The following is a 24,113-nucleotide window of genomic DNA, read 5'->3' as shown; positions in this document are numbered from 1 at the left end:
TTTGAGAGCAAAAACATGGGGCAGAGAAGGTTAGAATAGAAAATAAATACATATGTAAGCTGTTTTGCTAATTGTTTTGTAACCACAACAAACTAGTACAGAGAATGCCCCAAACAAAACACAATAAAGTTTTAAAAAAGAAGTGTTCCCTTAGCACAGCTGGATATTCCAGTCTCTGGTATTTGGAATTTAGGCTGCAATCCTTGTTTTTGGATGTGTGGCACAGGCCATGCTTTTAACCAGATTTGAACAGAAAAATAGCCAGCTGGCCCAGGTAGAAGTAGATGAAGTGTTTGGCTTCATGTGTGACAGAATTGACTAAGATCCCCCCCATGATGCAATACCGGATGAGATTGTACTTCCTGTCAAATTCTTTCTGGATATGGGCCACAATGTCCTTTTCTATGACATATGTCTCCAGTGCCTGAGTAGCAAATTCCACCGAGTCCTGTTGCATTTATTCTAACGTGTCCACATTTTGCATTTTTCATCATGTGGTTACCAAGGAGCAGGAGGTTGTCCTCTGCAAAAGTCTCCTGGGGGAGATGCTGGGTATCCTGGGGAGGTGTTAGCATGGATTAGGCCCAGTGGGAGCATCTCAATTTATTTTTATGAATACACACACACACACACACACACACACACACACACACACACACACACGTATATATAACTGGCTTTAGCTACTGGTGTCCTTTCTATTGCTGGGGGCTCTCAACTACAAATGTCAGCTGTAAGTGCAGGAGACAGACTTTTGTAAATCTCACAAATAAAGACAATACAATTGTAATGTAGATGAGTGCTACAAGGAATGGCATTTGAGTTGCCATAAGACATATAAAAGAAAGAGAGAAAAACTTGCTCCAGGAAGTGGTTTTTTTACATTATAAACTGAAGAATAAGTAAGGAGTTAAGAAGGGAATGGGTGAAAAAGAAATTTGAGGCTGAGGGTGCAGCACCTGCAAAAGTTTCATGGTAGAGGGGAAAATAACGCCTTCCAAGACCTGAAGACAGTCTGGTATGGCCAGAGACAGAATTGAGAAAATGATTTGAGAGAGCATCTGGCGAGTCAAAGAATAAAGCTCATTTTCTGCTTACTCATACTCTACTTCACATGATTCCAGAGTTTGGAGTCATCTGTAGTAAAGAAGACAGTTACACAGTTTGTCAGCTGGGGTTTCTGGAGTGAGTTTTGCAAATGTGTCTCTATCCAACTGGAGTATGGGCAGGCTCATAAAAAGCGATGGCCTTTGTCCTCAAACTTTCCTCCATTCCCCTAAGCCAAAATTGGAGATGCAGGGGATTTTGCGTTCCTTAAGAAAAACAGTTAAACCATGTCCTGAATCACCAGTTGTCCCCTATCACAGCACCATCTCTCCCCCCACGTACACATCAGGCCACTCAACATGGTAGAATAAGAGGAGTAAGCCTTATCCCAAGCTTCTCTGAGGTGTTGGGCCATCTACCATTGTCCACTGGACTGATAAAGCTAGTTGACCTCCAGGACATCAATGCCACCAGCACCAAACAGCAAAGCTTTGAGAATATCAGCTATTGGAGTTAGCTATGGGTATGTCTCTCTCTGTGTGTGTGTGTGTGCGCGCACACGCGTGCATACGCATGCGCATGTGTGTGTGTGAATAAACTGACCTTTCTGTTTGCTCACAACAGACAGAATGTCAAGAATATGTGCTATATATAATGGTGATTAAAGAAGGCTGTTAGATGTATTAATAAGTTGTTTAATATCTCCCCATCTGTCTGCTGGAATGCAAACTCACCTAAACGTAGGGACCATGTCTTTCTCATTCATCACTGTAGTCCAGTAGAGTGCCTTGTATGTAGTAATCACTAAAACATTTTTTTCTGTTATTAAAAGAATGCTGTCATTCCTCTGATGGGGGAGAGTGAAGGAAGAGCATATATGAAGGGAAAGATCAGAGACCTGGAGCTCCTAGGACAAATATGAACCCTGGCTATGAAATAGAATTATTGAATTAAGGCTGCATTTTGAGGGATTGAATAAGATTGCAGAAGAAGAAAAGATAGAGTGAGATAAGATAGACACAAACATAAAAACAATATTCTGAGTCTAATACAGTAAATAAAAGAACAAAGAGATCTGGGGCAACCAAGAGAAAAGGAATTTCCTTGGGGGCATGTAGGGTAGGTTAAAGCAGTCTAGGAAAGTGAAAGTGTTACAAGTAGATGTTGCAAGTAGAACAAATGCTATTGGCAAAGGCAAAGAGTGAGGAGGATGAAAATAGTTTTGTTTGAGTGTGTGTGTGTGTGTGTGTGTGTGTGTGTGAGTTCAGTGTTATGAGAAGCAAAAAGTCAGGCAGAGGATGAAACAAATAGTAGGACCAAGAATGTCAAGCCAGGTCTGTGCTTTAGTTGTATTATCAAGATGTAATGTGGAGGCTGAATTTAAAGAATGACCAACAAGAGGGAAGAAATGATATGATGAACGGGGGGATGGAAATAAATGCTAGATAGGAGAGACAAGATCCAGAATCTTGAGTAATTTTTATAATAACCCCTTTAGTGACTTTGGCAGATATTTAAGGAAAGAGTGAATAAATGACTGAATCTATCAAACAACAAATTCATCGATGTATTAATGACTAAACTTACCTTTAGGAGCTTATACAGCTAGAAGAAAAATGATAGAACTGTTGGGGGTTAAAACAAAAACTTTAGATACTTTAAATGAAAGAAAAAATATATATTTAAATTGTCATACATGCGACATATAAATCACCTATAAGAACTCTCTTTTCTTTTCATGTTTTCAGCCATGGAGCAAAGTGGCTAGGAAGTACTTTTGTGACTTCACAAAAGAGGATATTCAAAAGCATTGAAATTATGTAGATCAAATTTGGTTTCCTTAGTAACTCTTTCACTTGTATTTGTGAAATTTTCAATCTAATGCCTGTAAGACTATTGAATTTCAAATACAGTCAGATCTCTACGGTTACATTTAACCCAAACTTGTTATTATAATTCATATTTTCTAAAAAATAAAATTGACCATAACCCTATGTTGCTATAAGTGCCTATCACCATAATGTATAAGACAATATGATGTATTTTATACATCCTCATGTATAAGTGCAAAACATGTTCCTTGAGTTTGGCATAGAATCTTTGGTGTGTCTAACGGATATTTTGAAATTTTGCTGCCATTAGTGTGTTCACCTTTATTCCTAATTTATAGCCATAAAGTTAAACTTGCTCTAAGGCCCAGAAAAAGTAAAAATATAAATTCATGTAGCTAGTGAGTGAAGGAATCAGGACACAAACTGTTTAGCCTTACTCTTGTTCTATTACCATGCACTACCATTGTGCTCATAACATTACAGTTTTGAATAAAATTAGATTAATTGAAAAATAAATACTTAATTTATCACTGTTCAAAGCTGCTCTGGAATCTGGCCTGATTTTAATCATGAATATGTTTGTGCTTTATTAATATTGCATCATACAAATGAGCATTTATTATGCATAGCACTTCAGAGCTTTGCTGTTTTGGAAATTTTTTAAACCTTCCTTAGAGTTATTTACCTAAGGCAGATGGCCTTCTCTGGCCTTTCTTTTTAGTGTAAGGTTGTTTGATCTAAGGTAATGAGAAGTACCCCTTTGAGGTATGAAGTCTATTTTACACAAGATAGAGACATATATGAGAGGCAGGTTTCAAGATTTTTTTTTTTTTTTTTTTTGAGACAGAGTCTCGCTCTGTCTCCCAGGCTGGAGTGCAGTGGCGCAATCTCGGCTCACTGCAAGCTCTGCCTCCCGGGTTCACGCCATTCTCCTGCCTCAGCCTCTCCGAGTAGCTGGGACTCCAGGCGCCCGCCACCACGCCTGGCTAATTTTTTTTATTTTTAGTAGAGACGGGGTTTCACCGTGGTCTCGATCTCCTGACCTCGTGATCCGCCCGCCTCGGCCTCCCAAAGTGCTGGGATTACAAGCATGAGCCACCGCGCCCAGCCAGGTTTCAAGATTTTGAAATTGTGTTTGGTCAAATAGCTTGTAGATGGTAGACATTTATTGGTTGACTGGTTTATTGGTAGATTTATCAATTGATTAAAATACAAATTGAATGCATTTATCATCTAGGTAAATCAAAGAAATAAAATATGTTTGGCGAAAAATTAGATATAAACCAGAAATGATCAGCCACGGAATTGCAAGTTTTACAATTTTGACTTTTAAAAACTGAAATTTTAAGTGTTCAGTTTAATTCATAATGTGGAATGATGCTTGAAATGGCCCTTAAGAGAAGGAACACTAAATTAATTTATTTTTTAAATGAATATTTGTTGAATAAATGAATTGTATAAATATTTCTTTGCTATAGCGCTTTTAAATTCTAATTAGTTTTAATTCAAGTTTTATGATGAACTGTAGAATATAATGTCTATAAGATATATTATAAATCATCTATGCAAAATATTTAATTTTTTAGAATAAAAAACTGGCCTACGGGGCTAAAAAAAAGGCCTGGGGGATGGGGGTTAAAATGAACCCTTCGATATTTATTCCAAACTAAGTTAAGCATGATTTTAGACTCTATGTTATATACATATATTAGTTAATATTAACTGTGGTGGTTAATTTTGTGTGTCAACTTGGCTGGGTGATGTTGCTCAGATATTTGATCAAATATTACTCTGGATGTTTCTGTAAGGATGTTTTTGGATGAGATTTACGTTTAAATTGGTGGGCTTTCAGTAAAGCAAATTGCCCTCCATAATATAGGTAGGGCTGTTCCAAACAATTGAAGGCCTGAATCAAACAAAAGGTTGATATCCCCCAAGACAGAGGGAATTTTCCACAGGGTACCTTTGAACTTCATTTAAAACATCAGCTTTTCCTGGCTCCACAGCTGACTGCCTTTAGATTTGAATTGCAACTCTTTCCTAACACTCATGCCTACCAACCTCTCCCATCTGATTTTGGACTCACCAAGCCTCCTAATTAGGTGAGCCAATTCCTTAAAATAAATCTCTTTCTATATAGATGCATGTCCTATTTGTTCTGTTCCTCTTGGAGATTCTTGGCTAAAACACTAACATTTTATTTAATAATTTTAGAAGCCATTTGTTTTTAAAGATTTCACTCATGTTATCCAGATAAAATCAAAAGATGGTCAATAGTAACTGAAAAGGAACTAATTGCTTCCCAAAACAGTAGTCAGGAAATTGGGTGCTAAGCACACACCTCTATCTTTTCTTGGCTGAGTGGTCTTCTAGAAATCTTTTAATTACTTTGCACCTGTTTTCTCACCTACTACTCTATTTGCACAATTCAAGATGTTTTCACACCTATCATATTGTTAAGCAGCCTAGAGAGAGAGAAAGATGCTTGTATACTTAGGTTAAAAATGAGGAAAATAGGGGTCTGTCCTCCAGAACTTCCCTCCCTTTCCCTCAGAGGATGCCCACATTCCAGATCAGCCTCAACCCTGAAAGAGCTGCTTGACTTCGATATTCTCCAATAGATCATTTCCAGCTGTGCTTTTGCCACTTGTGGAGATTTTAAGGACAAAACTGATATTTGAATAAGTTGTTCTCCTAAAATTACTAACATTAAAACAATTACAGCTATTTTTTGTTTATCCATTCAGGTTGAATCAGGCATCAATTCAGTCACCTCCAGATGTAAATGTGTGTGATGTAAATTGGAAAAGTCATGTCTTTATAGGAGGTTTGTCTTCTTCTGCACAATTCTGTCTTATATTTGTAGCCTTTGTCTTCTTGCATTGCATTTCTGCTCTTCTGCTTTATGTTGGTTACATGAACACATATGGGCATAGTTAAAAAAAAAAAAACTTTCCATAACTGACTTTGTTGCTGCTCTTTTTGCCACTTTTGGAGGTTAGTGAGCCTTTCAACCTAGGCTAAAGCTCTTACAAATGCTGAAATAGCTACCAGTCACAATAATGTTCAGGAACATCTGCCTTGCAATCAGCGAAGAGTAACATGTTCCTTTGGTTCTATGACTAGCATGGGGTCCCTAAATTGATCTGTGATCTTTGGCTTTGGGGAGGAAATGCTTCATTTTTGTACAAAGAGACCAGTTTGCACAGTCCATCAAATACTTCTGCTTCTCCTAGCCAAAGAGATATTCTATCTCCTGCCAGAATATAAAGGGAGAAATACATTTATGAAATATATTTTTGTGCTATGTCTTGTTGCCAACATCTTGCATTATTTGTTTCTAATAGGAGTAATGGCTTTTCAATAAATTGATTGGTTTAAACTTTTGCTTTGTTTAACATGAAGCCTGTACCTTTCCTAGAAATTTAAGACATAAATGTATTCTTACATGTAAATTTGAAATGTCAGCGGCCTATTATGAGATGGTACATATTTTCAAATGAACAGGTATTTCTTCACTATGCTGTCTGTTTCCCAAAGAGTTTAAACCTTAAGCCTTACATATATCTTCACTCAGAAAACAGTTATATTGTCATATTATAATGGGAAGCAAATTTTTATTTGGAATATAAACTAATGTAAAAGTTTATAGAGATCATATACCTATTATCTCTCTTCATTTAAGAAAGGCTTAATTACCTAAATTAAATTTAGGAAAAAATACTTTTAGTTCGAAATTTATGTCTGAACAGTGTTTATACATTATAAATAATTTAAATTGCAAAGACTAGATGTATATGTTATTCCTCTTTCTAAATAGTCTGTAGTACTTAATACGTGCACTAAAATTATTTTGAGATCAGGAATTTTGAAATTTATTATAGATGGGTAGTTAATTTAGTAATTCTGTCTCATGAAGTATAAGCTTACATTGTGCTAGTTGTTTAATAGCCTGGCTATGTTAGTGGAAAGAACATGGTTGAACTAGATATTTTGGTATGTATGGGCATTACTTTTAGTGACATTTGTTTGCCATCTTTGTTGCTCATGCTTCTTAAGTACAGGCTGAGACCTAGTCTCTTTGCAAGTTTAGTAAAATAATCCACCTTTTTTTGCAGACTCTATTCAGAAGGTAAAAAAATATATATCTTTTGTTTTTGAAACATTTAACATTTTGAGTCAAGGAAGTTGCTATTTTGAGATTAGCAATGATATTGTGAAAATAAATATTATTCAGATTTTATGTTTCTTAAAGTTCATTCTTATTTCACAAATGGATGATTAAGGAATCATGCATTATAAACAAAGGACACTAAGTGAGCTATATTATGGGTGCATTGTCTTTCATATGCAATTAAGTGTATTTTGAATACAGGGATTATTCTCATTAGCTTCTTAATTTTTTGTTATACAGGGATCCAGAGTTCCTATTCTTACAACACAACAGTTTATAATGTGAAGCACATCTTTCTATTGCCTTATTTTTGTTACTTTTCTCCATGACAAGAATTCAAGAATTGCTGATATGAGAATGAATATTTTTTTTAAAAAATTACACTTTAAGTTCTGGGATACATGTGCAGAATGTTTGTTACATAGGTTTGTTACACAGGTATACATGTGCCATGGTGGTTTGCTGCACCCATCAACCCATCATCTACATTAGGTATTTTTCCTAATGCTATCTCTCCTCTAGTCCCCCAACCCCCAGCAGGCCCCAGTGTGTGATGTTCCCCTCCCTGTGTCCATGTGTCCTCATTGTTCAATTCCCACTTATGAGTGAGAACATGCAGCGTTTGGTTTTCTGTTCCTGTGTTAGTCTGCTGAGAATGATGTTTTCCAGCTTCATCCATGTTCCTGCAAAGGACAGGAACTCATCCTTTCTTATGGCTGCATAGTATTCCGTGGTATATTTGTGCCACATTTTCTTTATCCAGTCTATCATTGATGGGCATTTGGGTTGGTTCCAAGTCTTTACTACTGTGAACAGTGCTCCAATAAACATACGTGTGCATGTGTCTTCATAGTAGAATAATTTATCATCCTTTGAGTATATACCCAGTAATGGGATTGCTGGGTCGAATGGTATTTCTGGTTCTAGATCCTTGAGGAATTGCCACACTGTCTTTCACAATGGTTGAACTAATTTACACTCCCACCAGCAGTGTAAAAGCATTCCTATTTCTCCACATCCTCTCCAACATCTGTTGTTTCCTGACTTTTTAATGATTGCCATTCTAACTGGCGTGAGATGGTATCTCACTGTGGTTTTGATTTGCATTTCTCTAATAACAAGTGATGATGAGCTTTTTTTCATATGTTTGTTGGCTGCATAAGTGTCTTCTTCTGATAAGTGTCTGTTCATATCCTTCGCCCACTTTTTGATGGGGTTGTTTGTTTTTTTTTTCTTGTAAATTTGTTTAAGTTCCTTATAGATTCTGGATATTAGCCCTTTGTCAGATGAATAGATTGCAAAAATTTTCTCCCGTTCTGTAGGTTGGCTGTTCACTCTGATGATAGTTTCTTTTGCTATGCAGAAGTTCTTTAGTTTAATTAGATCTCATTTGTCAATTTTGACTTTTGTTGCCATTGCTTTTGGTGTTTTAGTCATGAAGTCTTTGCCTATGCCTATGTCCTGAATAGTATTGCGTAGGTTTTCTTCTGGGGTTTTTATGGTTTTAGGTCTCGTGTTTAAGTCTTTAATCCATCTTGAGTTAATTTTTATATAAAGTGTAAAGAAGGGGTCCCGTTTTCTGCATATGGCTAGCCAGTTTTCCCAAAACCATTTATTAAATAGGCAATCCTTTCCCCGCTGCTTGTTCTGGTCAGGTTTGTCAAAGATCAGATTGTTGTAGGTGTGTGGTGTTATTTCTGAGGCTTCTGTTCTGTTCCATTGGTCAATATATCTCTTTTGGTACCAGTATCATGCTGTTTTGGTCTCTGTAGCCTTGTAGTATAGTTTGATGTCAGGTAGCGTGATGCCTCCAGCTTTGTTCTTTTTGCTTAGGACTGTCTTGGCTATACAGGCTCTTTATTGGTTCCATATGAAATTTAAAGTAGTTTTTTCTAATTCTGTAAAGAAAGTCAATGGTAGCTTGATGGGGTTAGCATTGAATCTATAAACTACTTTGGGCAGTATGGCCATTTTCACAATATTGATTCTTCCTATCCATGAGCATGGAATGTTTTTCCATTTGTTTGTGTCTTTTGTTTTCTTGAGTAGTGGTTTGTAGTTCTCCTTAAAGAGGTGCTTCACATCCCTTGTAAGTTGGATTCCTAGGTATTTTATTCTCTTTGTAGCAATTGTGAATGGGAGTTTACTCATGATTTGGCTCTCTGTTTGTCTGTTACTGGTGTATAGGAATGCTTGTGATTTTTGCACATTGATTTTGCATCCTAAGACTTTGCTGAAGTTGCTTATCATCTTAAGGAGATTTTGGGCTGAGGCCATGGGGTTTTTAAAATATACGATCATGTCATTCTAAATGTACAATCACATCATCTGCAAACAGAGATAATTTGACTTCCTCTCTTCCTATTTGAATAACCTTTATTTCTTTCTCTTGCCTGATAGCCCTGGCCAGAACTTCCAATGCTATGTCAAATAGGAGTGGTGAGAGAGGGCATCCTTGTCTTGTGCCAGTTTTTCAAAGGGAATGCTTCCAGTTTTGCCCATTCAGTGTGATATTGCCTATGTGTTTGTCAAAAATAGCTGCTATTATTTTGAGATATGTTTCATTAATACCTAGTTTATTGAAAGTTTTTAGCATGAAGGGCTGTTGAATTTTATCGAAGGCCTTTTCTGCATCTATTGAGATAATCATGTGGTTTTTGTCATTGGTTCTGTTTATGGGATAGATTACATTTATTGATTTGTGTATATTGAACCAGCCCTTGCATCCCAGGGATGAAGCTGACTTGATCATGGTGGATAAGCTTTTTGATGTGCTGCTGGATTCAGTTTGCCAGTATTTTGTTGAGGATATTCACATCGATGTTCATCAGGGATATTGTCCTGAAATGTTCTTTTTTTTTGTTGTGTCTCTGCCAGGTTTTGGTATCAGGATGGTGCTGGCCTTATAAAATGAGTTAGGGAGGATTTCCTCTTTTTCTGTTGTTTGGAATAGTTTCAGAAGGAATGGTACCAGTTCCTCTTTGTACCTCTGGTAGAACTCGGCTGTGAATCCTTCTGGTCCTGGGCTTTTTCTGGTTGGTAGACTATTAATTATTGCCTCAATCTGGGAACTTGTTATTGGTCTATTCAGGGATTCGACTTCTTCCTGGTTTAGTCTTTGGAGGGTGTATGTGTCTAGGAACTTATCTATTTCTTCTAGATTTTCTAGTTTATTTGCATAGAGGTGTTTATAGTAGAGAAATATCTTTTATGCACCCAATTTAATAAAGAGGTTGAAAGGGGAAAAATGAGGAAAATGAGGCTAAAAGATCTTAAAACAATTTGTTTAGAGTACTTGGAATAGAACCAAGGTCTTCCTAGATGTTGAAACAAATGAGGTGTAAAGTTTTCTCAGAAAGCAGCCAAGAATAGGTATCAGAAGTCTTGAATTCCAGTCCTCATTTTGCCATCAAATGATGAACTTCTTGGAGATCTTTTTAAAATTTTGTGGTGCAAAGGAATTCCCTACATTCTGGCATACACTAGATAAATAATAAATATGTGAGGAAAAATGAATGAATATCAATACTCCCTGTTTAACATTGAGAAATTTACTTAAACCTTCTAGGGTTCAATTTCTTCAGAGAAAAATTAAGTGATTTTAAAGCTTGGAAAATCTGTAATTGGATCTTTGCTAGAGTCCTTTCTTCCTCTGAAGTTTAGTGGCTCATCCTAAATATTGCTATGATGTTAAAACTATTATCTAACTTCAAATGTAAAATAGTCTGGTTTTTAACACAGTTTGGCTATGATTTCTAAGTTTAGGAGCCACATTGCTTTCATCGATATTAAATGCGTAATGATCCACTTGTATTTTCACAGCTATACTTAAAATGTTGAATATACTCATGTGTGAATTGAAGGAATAATATCCCTTAGTTATTCATTTCAGTGATGTTTCAAGATAGTTTTATTGAAGATTATAAAGATAAGTTTCAAATAAATGTATTACAAAACTGTACTTATTTTTAATATTAGGAAACTCCAGTTTCAATTTCTAGACAACCAGAATCAAGATAATCAGATTGAATGACAGACTCATATCATACTTTTTAATATCCAGCATTCCTGGGTCAAGATATTCATTTTAATATCCTTTATAGATGACCCCCTCAAAATATTTTTGACTGTAACATATTAAACCTAACTTGGAATAAAAGTGCTCTAAGGCCTTCTTCACCTTTAAATTTTTATGAGGCTATGCTTATCTAAATAAACTTTAAAATTTCAGTTGATTAATATTAATAGCATTTCTATTCATCTTGAGTATACATAGAAAAAATAATGAAATAAAAGTCTCTATACAGATATAGTAATGACTTGCTTATCTTGAAGTCATTTAATGATAAACTCAAGTGTTCAGAAACTGTAAAATATATATTAAAAGCAGGTAAAATTGGGAAATCGATAAACTTATTTAAGGGCATGGAAAGTGGAAGTAAGGCTTTGAATAAATACCTGAAACAGCTTATTCTTATGTTTATTTCAGGTAATTATTCAAAGCCTATTTACTTCTACTTTCCATGCTCTTAAATAAATTTATCTGATTTCTCATTTCATAATAAAAGCAAAAAAGAAAAAAAAGGATGAAAAGGAGGACTGCCAGAGGTGAATGTGTACACTGAGCGGTAAAATGAGATATTTTGACAGTAAAAGAAGAAACCAAACATAATCCATTCAGTTGTCTCAAAGGCACTATATTATACTACAATTACCTAATTGATGTTCATAGTTATGATGCATATAACATCGGGCCACTTCAGGCTAGCTTTGAAAGATTTTGTTTAGCACAGAACCCTATTGTTTAAAATAATTCAGAAGCAAATCCTAGTAACAATAGCAGCTCAGATACAGATACAATACAGAACCTTGACAAAAATTTAAATTGATTTCTAATGCCCTCCTCCAAACTTAGTCTTCTGTACTGCAGCTCCTGCTAAGCATCCTGAATAACTTTGACAATTCCATAAATTAGCCATCCTTAAACTCTCAGTTCCCATACTTCCTCATTCCTAGGAACTTCTCCTTTACCTTAGCTACCCGCTCAAGCAGTCATAACCTTTACTTTCTCATCAGCAGAAACTGTTTACATTCATTATCACTTCCATGCTCCATTTTTCTGATCACAATTTTCTTCCATTCCAACTTACTTCCTCGAGTACCCCCACTGCTACCATTTTCTTTCTAATATCAATGCATTACCCAGCCTATTAACATCTCCAATTTCTCAATATCCATTATCCACCTCCTCTTTTCACTTTCTAACCCATTAATCTGCCTTCTATACACTTATACCCAGGTCAGCTCTGAAGGAGAAAATCCACCAACCTGACAGACTTAGTAGCACTATTAATTTATAATCTCAAGCTTAAACTGGGAATTCAAATAGCCATAGCATTAAGTTTCTTTAATAAGCTTACTTTCCCATTGTATGAGATATCTATGAGTTAAATAACATTTAAGCAGAGAACTGCATATGGAAAAAAATTTATCAAGGTTAGCTATTATTATTGTAATCACCATTATGCTTAGCATTTATAACAGTTTATAATTCTATATTTATGCATGGCATTATTTGTTTAACATCTAGGTCTCCTACTAGACTTGAAGTTTCATAATGGCAGCATTTTCTATTTGAGTCAATGCTGCATTGCTGGTGTCTGGCAGATAACTTACACACAATTCACATTGAACAAATATTTGTAAAATGAGTGAATAAAAATAACCAGATTAGCAAATATTCTTATTTAATAATAGAAAAGTATGACATGTCTGTAATGTTTCTTCATCTTAAACTTCGAGTTTTTACTCCATTAGGTAGCTTGAAGCAGACTAATGCTTCTGCTACAAACACTTGGAAAAGCTTTATGTAAAGCAAACAAGCTAAAAACCACACCTGTTTGAAAGAGAAAAGCTGTGAAGGCAACACACAGGTGGGAGGCCAAGATCAGAGAGGAAAGGGAATCTTAGAGAGGTGAAATGAGATTCTCCATGCTACTTTTTCTCACAAGGCACTTGCCAATTCTAGGCATGGGGCAAGAGGCTGAGAGACCAAGCAGAAGCCTGCAGCTGAGTCAGGTAACTAAGTAGATATCTGGACAATCTCATGGAACTAAAGAGACATAGGAATTTGATTTGGAGCTCAATTTCCACTTTCAGGTAGAGGAAGTAGATAGAATTTTCCCCATTACTCCCACTCAGTGTAACACCATATACATTATATATAACATATATATAATGTACATGTATAAATATAGATACATAATATATATTATACATATAATATAAAATGGAGAAATGAAAGCATGTGCCCATATGAAGATTTGCACACAAATATCACAGCAGCTTTATTTATAACAGCCAAAAGCTAAAAACAACTCAAATTTTTTTGAAATGTTTAATGGATACACAAATGTATCTATACAATAACATACTCCTCAGGAATAAAAAGATATGCAAGAACATGGATGAATCTCAAAATAATTTTGCTGAGTAAAAGAAGACAGAAAAAAAGATACCACATATTGTATGATTCCATTCATATAAAATGTTAGGACATATGAACATCATGACAGAAAATGACAGCGGTTATCTGGGAATTGTAGGTCGGGAAAGGATGGGAGAGGGGGATTACAAAGTGGTAGAGGGAAACATGGATGACTTCACTGTTATATACATACTATATATCAAAATTTATCAAATCATATATTTTGAATATGTAGTGTTTATGTCAATTATATTTCAATAAAGCTTCAAAAACTAATTTTTTTTCTCTGAAACAGAGTCTTGCTCTTGTTGCCCAGGCTGGAGTGTGATGGCACGATCTCTGCTCACTGCAACCTCCGCCTCCCGAGTTCAAGCCATTCTCCTGCCTCAGCTTCCCGAGGAGCTGGGACTACAGGTGCCCACCACCAAGCCCGGCTAATTTTTGTATTTTTAGTAGAGACAGGGTTTTGCTATGCTGGCCAGGCAGGTCTCAAATTCCTGACCTTCTGTGATCTGCCCTCCTCAGCCTTCCAAAGTGCTGGGATTATAGGTGTGAGCTGTCGTGCCCAGCCCTAATTCAATATTTTTATGTGTACATTCAAATTGTAATAAAGGGTCTACAAGCTTACACATTCAAATGATAACTATGTTGACCTCTGGGAAAGAGATTGAAATTGGGAATAATAAAATGAATTTTCTCATTATTTATAGCATTTCAGTCCATACGACAACATGCTTATTTTCACAGGTGAAATTTAAATAAAATTCTAAAAATTTTAAAACAATGTGATCAATTATATTAGCCTCTCTGTGTGAGCCTGACTTAGGAAGTGACTAACTCCATAATAGAGGTGAAAGAGGAGAATGGCATTCAGAGAACAAGTTCACAGAAGAAATAATTCTTCATCTGAATCTTAAAGGATAAGTAGGATTCTCTGAGGGGAGGGAATGTCGAGATAACAGGCAACATCTGAAAAGGTTTCCTAGGAGTCAGTGCAGTGCAGCACTGGGTGAGGCTGGAGCACAAGCTGAGAGGCGTGAGGGCTGTGTATAGTAAGGACCCTGCAAAGGATGTGCGGACACTCATGGAAGGAAGGATCAGCACACTATGAGAAAGTGTAATGCGTGCAGGAAGCAATGGGCAGCTGCTGAAGAGCTGTAAGTAGAAACATAATACAGTAAAATTTGTGTTTTTTAAACAGTCTCTCTGGTGGCCCTGTGAAAGGAAATTATGACAATTTGTATGGAGGAAAATGAGTTCCTTCACTCGGGCAGTGAAATTCAGACAAAGAGATGGATTCAATAGATTATTAAAGTGTTGCAAGGTCTCATGTGTGACTGGAAAGACAGCAGCTTAGAGATTGGGTGACTGGAGAAATTGTGGCACAAACAGACAGAAGGAATTTTTTATTGTGCTGTTATTTTTTGTTTTGTTTTGATTTGTTTATTCCTTTAGGATTTGGTTTTGTGTGTTGGGAGTGGTTTCTGAGGGAATGTTCTAGGCAGTTACAGGCACAGAGATTTGGGGGATTTTTGCAGTGTCTATGGATGAACGTAAAAGCCCAATGTTTCTAGGAGAGATGTTGGGGTTACCAACCAATATCGTGTGAGAATTAGCTGAAGCCATGAGATTGGCCAGAAGCACCCAAGAAGAACATGCAGAGTCTAGAAGCTAGCTAAGGGTAGAACCCTACAGGACAAAAGTACTTAAAGCGTCGGCAGAGAAAGAGAAAGAAGTGAATTAAGAAGTGTGATTGGGGCAGCTGAGATGAGAGAGCACTGAAAAGATCCGGCATATCTGCAAAGAGAGATAGGGCAAGGAGGGAGTGGATTATTGAAACTGGCCAGTGGAAGTCATTGGTGGGGCCTTGAGGGGCTTTTTTTGGTAGCATGTGAGAGTGGAAGCCAGAGTAGAAACAGCATTGAGGAAGTTGAACTGGTGACTATAGGTTAGGCATTCAAATAGCCTGGAGGAGATGAAGAGAATTGGGGTGGCAGCTTGAGAGGAAGGCTGGGCCAAGGAAAGGAGAAGCTGCAGGGGAGCAGGAGTGGAGACAGAAGAGCAGACGACTGGGGAGAAAAGAGGATGAATCAAGGGCATTGGCTCTGCAATTGAGCAGGAAGTAGTGATTCAGGAAGCTGTAGCTAGGGAAAATAGGGGGAATTGGGGGATTGCACAGTGGATGGCTACCTTTGTTTGGTTTTGGTTTGTTGTGGTTTTATTTTGAGACGGTAAGATATTCTGCTAAGAGTGAAGTAATACAATGTAAAGTCTTTGAATGATACTCCATGATATATGTGAGAGGGAGCTAAGAATAAATTAAAAGTCATGCAGAAGCTTGAATGGCCCAGCTCGGGTAGGAGACATGGGTTTATAATGGCACCTGTCCGACTCTTTGATGAGTTTAATCTGATTGGCCTTTATTACTAAGCAGTGGTTCTTTGAACACTAAAATCACCTGGGGAGATTTAGCAAGAACTTTTGCCTAGGTCACATCCTCATACTCTGATTTAATTGGTATGGCCTGGGTATTAGGAAGTTTTAAAGCTCATTAGGTGAATCTAATGTGCAGCCAAGATTGAGAAGCACAGCATTAAACAGTTGCTTTTTTAAAATTAGTTAAACCTGAACTGAATTTGAAGTATGAAACTTAGCTGGATTTAAACTAAAATGTGAAACTTGGGCCTCAAAGATAATAATAAATAGGTGTTGATGAAAGAACTTCAGGAATTGTAAACATCTTAATGCTGCAAACATTGAAGACTTAGTTTATATTTTTAGCATCCAGGCTTGCAGTCTTTGCATACCTGCCTCAGCAAAACTATTATAAAATCTAAGGAAAAATTTAAAACTACCTGTCAAATAATAAAATAGGATGAATGATGCCAAGATTATATTGTCCATCTTTGAGTGATTGATGCAGGTTCTGCATACATATTCAGCAAAAGTACCCACTTTGATTGTTTTGAGGTTTCTTTTTTCTCCCCTTCTCATATTGTTTTTTAATCTAAAACAAATGTCATATATAGTAATGTAATAAAAAAGACAAGAGGTAATTTCAGCCTGATTATATAGTCTTGTAATTCAGGATTTTGACCTCAGTTTTGCAGATTCACCCTGATATTCATCTTTCATTTCTACTCACCTTTGATACACCTGGTAAATTGACTCATTCTTACCAGTGTCAGGAAAAAGAAAATTGCAATGCAAAATAATAGCTTTTTAATTTACAATGAGAAATGGGATTCCCAATTGGCCACATTCTTGCTGGTCAATCAACCCATTTTCTTTCCATCAGAGAAGGTAATACTTCACTTATATGGAGGTCACATGATTCTATCTTAAGCGTCTGAAAAAAAAACCCAATTTTTTTTTAATGTTCTTCAGAGCAATTAGAATGGACTTTAGAAGACACATACGCTAAATCTTCATTAAGTTTCTCATTGAATTGCCCCATGGTTCTTCACTCAAACATGTTTTCAGATTTTGAACACTAATTCTAATTGTGATTACCTGGTTCTAATCAATCCACAGGTGGTTAGAAATAGCAAATTAAAAACAGGAGATTTCTAGAGGAAGTCACACCCCCCAGGGGTAACAAACAGCAGCTGACACTTAGGGAACAGGCACAAAGGACTACCAGTCCCACAAAGCCAGACATAATCTCTCAATAAAGAGGTGTCATTTCATTAAAAGACCAGTAACCTGACATAATTCAAACTTCTCTGAGGCCTAATAAAGACTCTAGACAATAAGGAAAAATGACTTCATATGACTTTCCTTACTTTTCCATAGATTTGGAGATGCTTTTGAGATACCTTGAAAATTTTTACCCATCAAATTTACCAATGTTCATATAGTAATGCTATTATCATGGCTGTGATGTCTAGAAGCTTCAAAAAGCAAATGGTCAAACAAAAAAGACTACAATGATATGAGACCACAGAATATATTTATTGAGCACATTAGCATCCCCAAATGCACAGATTGCAGCAAGTTAAATATAAATGGGTTTGTAAACATAAGACAATCACAAGGAATAATTCATCTTAGTAACATTCAGAATTTTTTTAATATTTGAGAATCTAACATGACAAATGAGAAGATAGGGCTCAAATATGAAACACTACAGCATTTACTTTAAAAATGCAAAGCAACAACATCGATTTCTGGAAATATAGAAAAGATAAAAGCATTGGATAAAATATAATCCATGTGTTTTTTTAACTTTTATTTTCAGGGATACATATACAGGTTTTTTTAATAGGTAAATTGTGTGTCATGGGAGTTTGGCGTACAGATTGTTTCATCACCCAAGTAATAAGCACGGCACTCAATAGGTAATTTTTTTATCCTAATCCTCCTCCCACCTTCCACCCTCAAGTAGGGCCCTCAAGTAAGTACTCTGTCTATTGTTCTCTTCTTTGTCCATGTGTACTCGTTGTTTAGCTTTCATTTATAAGTGAGAACATTTGATATTTAGTTTTCCTTTCCTGCATTAGTTCACTTAGGATCATGGCCTCCAGCTCTATCTATGTTGCTATAAAGATGATCTTGTTCTTGTTTATGGATGCATAGTATTCTACAGTGTATATGTACCACATTTTCATTATCCAGCCCACTGCTGATGGGCATCTGGGTTAATTCCACATCTTTGCTATTGTAAATAGTGCTGCAATGAACATACACATGCATGTGTCTTTACAGCAGAACAATTTATAGTTCTTTGAGTACATACTCAGTAATGGGATTGCTGGGTCAACTGGTACTTCTGTTTTTAGCTCTTTGATGAATTGCCACACTGTCTTCTACAATAGTTGAACTAATTTACACTCCCACCAGCAATGTAAAAGCATTCCTTTTTCTTTGTAACCTTGCCAGCACTTGTTTTTGGCTTTTTAATAATAGCCATTCTAACTGGTGTGAGATGGTATCTCATTGTGGCTTTTGATTTGCATTTCTCCAAAAATTAGCGATGTTGAATTTTGTTCATATGCTTGTTGGCCACATGTATGTCTTCTTTTGAGAAACATCTCTTCATGTACTTTGCCTACTTTTTAATAGGGTTGTTTTTTTCTTGTAAATTTCTTTCAATTCCTTATAGATGCTGGATATTAGACCTTGGTCAGATGCATAGTTTGCAAATATTTTCTCCCAGTCTCTGAGTTGTCTGTTAACATTGTTGATAGTTTCTTTTGCATTGCAGAAGCTCTTTAGTTTAATTGGATCCCATTAGTCAATTTTTTCTTTTATTGCAATTGCTTTTGGCACCTTTGTCATGAAATCTTTGCCAGGGCCTACGTCCAGAATGGTATTTTCTAGATTTTCTTCAAGAGTTCTTATAGTTTTAGGTTCTGCATTTATGTATTTAATCCATCTTAAGGTGATTTTTGTATATAGTTTAAGGAATTGGTCCAGCTTCAATCTTCTGCATATAGCTAGCTAGTTACTCCAGCACCATTTATTAATAGGGAATCCTTTCCCCAGTTGCTTGTTTTTGTCAGCTTTGTCAAATATCAGATCGTTGTAGGTGTACAGGTTTATTTTTGGGTTCTCTAACCTATTTCATTCGTCTATGTGTCTGTGTTTGCACCACCATGCTGCTTTGGTTACTGCAGCCCTATAGTATAGTTTGAAGTTGGGTAATGTGAAGCCTCAAGCTTTGTTCTTTGCTTAGGATTGCTTTGGCTAGTCAGACTCTTGGTTGCCTGTTAATTTTAGAATAGTTTTTCTAATTCTGTGAAGAATGTCACTAGCAGTTTGATAGGAATAGCAATGAATATGTAAATTACTTTGGGTAGTAAGGCCATTTTAACAATATTGATTCTTCCTATCCATGGTACCACTTGCAGTACCACCATCTTACCCAGGATCCTCTGCCCTTGACTTACTGCATCACCAGACCTTCTGCAGACATATCCCACAATAAGCTCCGACTCTGCCAAGTTCAGAGGACCCACAGGTCCCAAAGGAGTTGTGGGTCTCCTGATGACCTAATGTTTGGACCAACACTAAGGGAGAGTGGAGTGCAGCCCACCAACCCCTGCCACCCCCACCCCCAGGAGATTAAGATAATCCAGACATGATGCCAGTAATTGAAGGGGACTTCAACAAGACCCAGAAACAGACTTGGTGAGGGAGCCATCTCTTACCCTGTCTCCTCTCCCAAGAGCACTGCTGCACATGTACTACAATACAAAACAGGTAAACAGTTGAGTAAGATCCTATTTGACAGCTCTTACTCTTAAACACCATATACTAAATTGCCGCCTGAATTATACCACCAACAAACATCAATTTCTTCAGCATGCAATGCCTGTGACACATAACACAGAAAACTCGCTGAAGAACTCACACATAATCTTGGTACTCTGAAAGCACCAGAAATAAAGCCAATCATTCATACATAATCTATGCCACAGTCAAACCCTCAAGGGAAAAAAATAATATAAAAACAAAAAGCCCCATTCAAATGACATCAATTTCAAAAAGAAAAAGAAACACTTGTATGGTCAGATGACAAGAAATCAGCAAAAGAACTCCAGCAACTCAGTCAGAGTGTTTCTTTTCCTCTAAAAGATCACATTCGATCCCCATAACAGATCCTAACCAGATTAAAATGTCTAAAATGGTAGACAGATACGTCAGAACTTGGGTAGCAAGGAAGCTCAATGAAATTCTAGAGAAAGTTGAAATCCAATCCAAGGAAGCCAGAAAAATGATCCAAGCCTTGGAAGACAGCATACCCATTTTGAGAAAGAACTAAACTGAACTTCTGAAATTGAAAAATTTACTACAAGAATTTCAAAATACAATTGGAAGCCTTAGCAGCAGACTGGACACAGCTAAAGAAAGAATTTCAGAGCTTGAAGACTGGTGCTTCAAATCAACCAAGTTAAATAAAATAAAGAAAAATAAATAAAGCACCTGAAAAATATGGGATTATGTAAAGAAACCAAATCTATGACATATTAGCATTCCTGAGAGAGACAGCGAGAGAGAAAGAGACTAAGCAACTTGGAGACATAGTTAAGAATGTAATCCATGAAAATTTCTTCAATCTCGATAGAGAGGTTGACATGTAAATTCAAGTAATTCAGGGAACCCATGCAAGATACTGCACAAGACAACCATCTCCAAGACACACTGTCATTAGACTTTTGAAGGTCAATGCAAAAGAGAAAAAATCTTAAAGATAGCTAGAGAAAGGGGTCATATCACTTACAAAGGGAATCCCATCAGGCTAACAGCAGACTTCTCAGCCAACACTTTACAATCCAGAAGATGTTGGGGGACTATTTTTGTCATTCTTAAAGAAAATAAATTCCAGCCAAGAATTCCATATTCCCTCAAACTAAGCTTCATAAATGAATTTGTAATAAAATCTTTTCCAGACAAGTAATCACTAAGGGAATTTGGACTACTAGATGAGCCTTACAGAAGATCCTTAAGAGAGTTCTAAACATGGAAATGAAAGAATGACAGTTACTACCACAAAAACACACATAAGTAGACAGCCCACAGTTCCTATAATGCAACTACACAATGGAGACTACAAAGGAACCAGCTAACAACACCACAACAGGATCAAACTTAACATATCAGTATTAACTTTGAATGTAAATTGTCTTCTAAAGACCCATCTCACATGTAACAATGCCCATAGGCTTGAAGTAAAGGGATGGAGAAAGATCTAGCATGCAAATGGAAAACATGCAAATAGTCACTATTCTTGTATCAGAAAAAAACTAGGCTTTAAACCAATTTCAGTAAAAAAGGACAAAGAAGGTCATTCCGTAATAATAAAGAGTTTAATTCAACAAAAAGACCTAACTATTCTAAATATATATGCACCTAACTGTGGAGCACTCATTTATAAAACAAGTAATGCTACTCCTATGAAAAGACTTAGACAGCCATACAATAATAGTGGGGGACTTCAACACCCTACTGGCAGTGTTAAACAGATCATGAAGGCAGAAAACCAACAAAAAAATTCTGTACTTAAATCCAACGCTTGACCAATTGAACCTAATAGATATCTACAGAGTATACCACCCAACAATAATATACTTTTCTCTCATATGCATATGGAACATACTGTAAGATCAACCACATGTTCATTCATAAAGCAAGTCTCAAACAATTTTTAAAAAACAATTATACCAACCATACTCTTGGACCATAATACAGTAAAAACAGAAATAAATACCAAGAGGATCTCTCAAAACCACATAATTACATGGAAATTAAACAACTTGCCCTTTAATGATTTTTATGTGACAACAAAAGTAGGGCAGAAATCAAAAACATCTTTGAAATAAATGAAAACAGAGAGAGAACATACCAGCATATCTAGGATACAGCAAAGGCAGTGTTAAGGGGAAAGTTTCTACTGCTAAATGCCTACACCAAGAAGCTAGAAAGGTCTGAGGTTAAGAATCTAACACTATACCTAGAGGAACTAGATAAACAAGAATGAACTAACCCTGAAGTTACTGGAAGAAAAGAAATACCAAAACATCTATGCTGGTCTGAGGTTAAGAATCTAACACTGCACCCAGAGGAACTAGATAAACAAGAATGAACTAACCCCAAAGTTAGTGGAAGAAAAGAAACAACAAAACATTTATACAGGTCTGAGATTAAGAATCTAACACTGCACCTTGAGGAATTAGCTAAACAAGAAGGAACTAACCCCAAATTTAGTGGAAGAAAAGAAATAACAAAACATCTATACAAAGGATCAACAAAGTGAAAAGTTGCTGCTTTGAAAGGATAAACAAGGGCAACAGATTTCTAGCTACATTAACAAAGAAGAGAGAAGATTTAAATAAGCACAATCAGAAATGACAAAGGTGACATTACAACCAATCACACAGAAATACAAAAGATCCTAAGAGACAATTATGAACACCTACATGCAAACAAACTAGAAAATCTCGAGGAAATGGATGAATTCCTGGAAACAGACAATCTCCCAAAATTAAATGAGGAAGAAATTGAAATTCTGAACAGACAAATAATGAGTTCCAAAATGGAAACAGTAATAAAAAATCTGCCAAACAAAAAACAAACCCTGCACTACATGGATTCATAGCCAATCTCTACCAGATGTACAAAGAAGAATTAATACCATCCCTATTGAAACTATTCTAAAAATTTGAGGTGGAGGGACTCCTCTCTAATTCATTCTATGAAATCAGCATCACTCTAATACCAAAATTTGGCAAAACACAGTGAAAAAAGAAAACTACAGGACAATCTCCCTGATGAACATAGATGTAAAAATCCTCAACAATATATAAACAAAGCAAATCCAGCAGCATATTAAGAAGTTAATTCATGACAACACAGGAGACTTTATTTTTGGGATGCAAGGCTGGTTCAACATATGCAAGTAAATAAATGTGATTCACCACATAAAAAGAATTAAAAACAAAAACCTTATGATCATCTCAAGAGATGCAGAAAAAGCTTTTGATAAAATCTAACATCTGTTCATGATAAAAACCCTGAGGAAACTAGGCATTGAAGGAACATACCTCAAAATAATAAGAGCCATCTATGACAAACCCACAGCCAACATCATACTGAGCAGGCAAAAGCTGGAAACATTCCCCATAAGAAGTGGAAAAAGACAAGGATGCCCACTCTCATCACTCCTATTCAACATAGTGTTGAAAGCCCTAGCCAGAGCAATTAGGCAAGAGAAAGAAATTCAAGGCCTCTGAATAGGAAAAGAAGTCAAATTATCTCTCTTTGCTGATGATATCATTCTATGCCTAGAAAATCCTAAAGACTCTGCCAAAAGTCTCTTAGAACTGATAAATGACTTCAGCAAAGTTTCAGAATAAAAGTCAATGTACAAAAATTAGTTGCATTTCTATACACCAGTAAAGCCGAGAGCCAAATCAAGAACACAATCCTATTAAAATAGCCACAAAAATATTAATACCTAGGAATACATCTATTCAAGGACATGGAATAGCTCTACAAGGAGAACTTCAGAACACTGCTGAAAAAAACCTAGATGATACAAATAAGTGGAAAAACATTCTGTGCTCTTGGATTGGGAGAATCAATATAGTTAAAATGGCCATACTGCCAAAAGAAATTTACAAATTCAATGCTATTCCTATCAAACTATCAGAGTAATTTCTTACAGTATCAGAAAAAACTATTCTAAAACTCATATGGAAAGAAAAAAAAAGCCTAAATAGCCAAATTATGCTGAACAAAAAGAACAAAGCCAGAGGCATCACATTACCCAACTTCCAACAATACTATAAGACTACAGTAACTAAAACAGCATGGTACTGTTATAAAAACAGACACACAGACAAATGGAACAGAATAGAGAACCCAGAAATAAAGCTGCATACCTCCAATCAACTGACTTTCAACAAAGTCAACAAAAATAAGCAATGGGGAAAGGACACCCTATTCAATAAATGGTGCTAGGATAACTGTCTATCCATATGCAGAAGAATGAAACTGGACCCCTGCATACCAACGTATACAACAGTTAACTCAAGATGGTTAAGAGAGAAGTGGAGAAAGATGGCAGAAT

The 24,113-nt window shown here is 36.2% G+C and overlaps 1 pseudogene; it reads right to left on the bottom strand.

Annotated features, from left to right (window-relative positions):
- Window positions 1-216: 216 nt before the first annotated feature.
- Window positions 217-484, bottom strand: LOC134733288 (dynein light chain 1, cytoplasmic-like; annotated as a pseudogene).
- Between the last annotated feature and the right edge of the window lie 23,629 nt (window positions 485-24,113).

This window comes from Symphalangus syndactylus, chromosome 17 (genome assembly GCF_028878055.3).
Source record: "Symphalangus syndactylus isolate Jambi chromosome 17, NHGRI_mSymSyn1-v2.1_pri, whole genome shotgun sequence".
NCBI lineage: Eukaryota > Metazoa > Chordata > Mammalia > Primates > Hylobatidae > Symphalangus > Symphalangus syndactylus.
The sequence above is the reverse complement of the archived record's forward strand: the minus strand, read 5'-3'. Positions and strand labels throughout refer to the sequence as shown.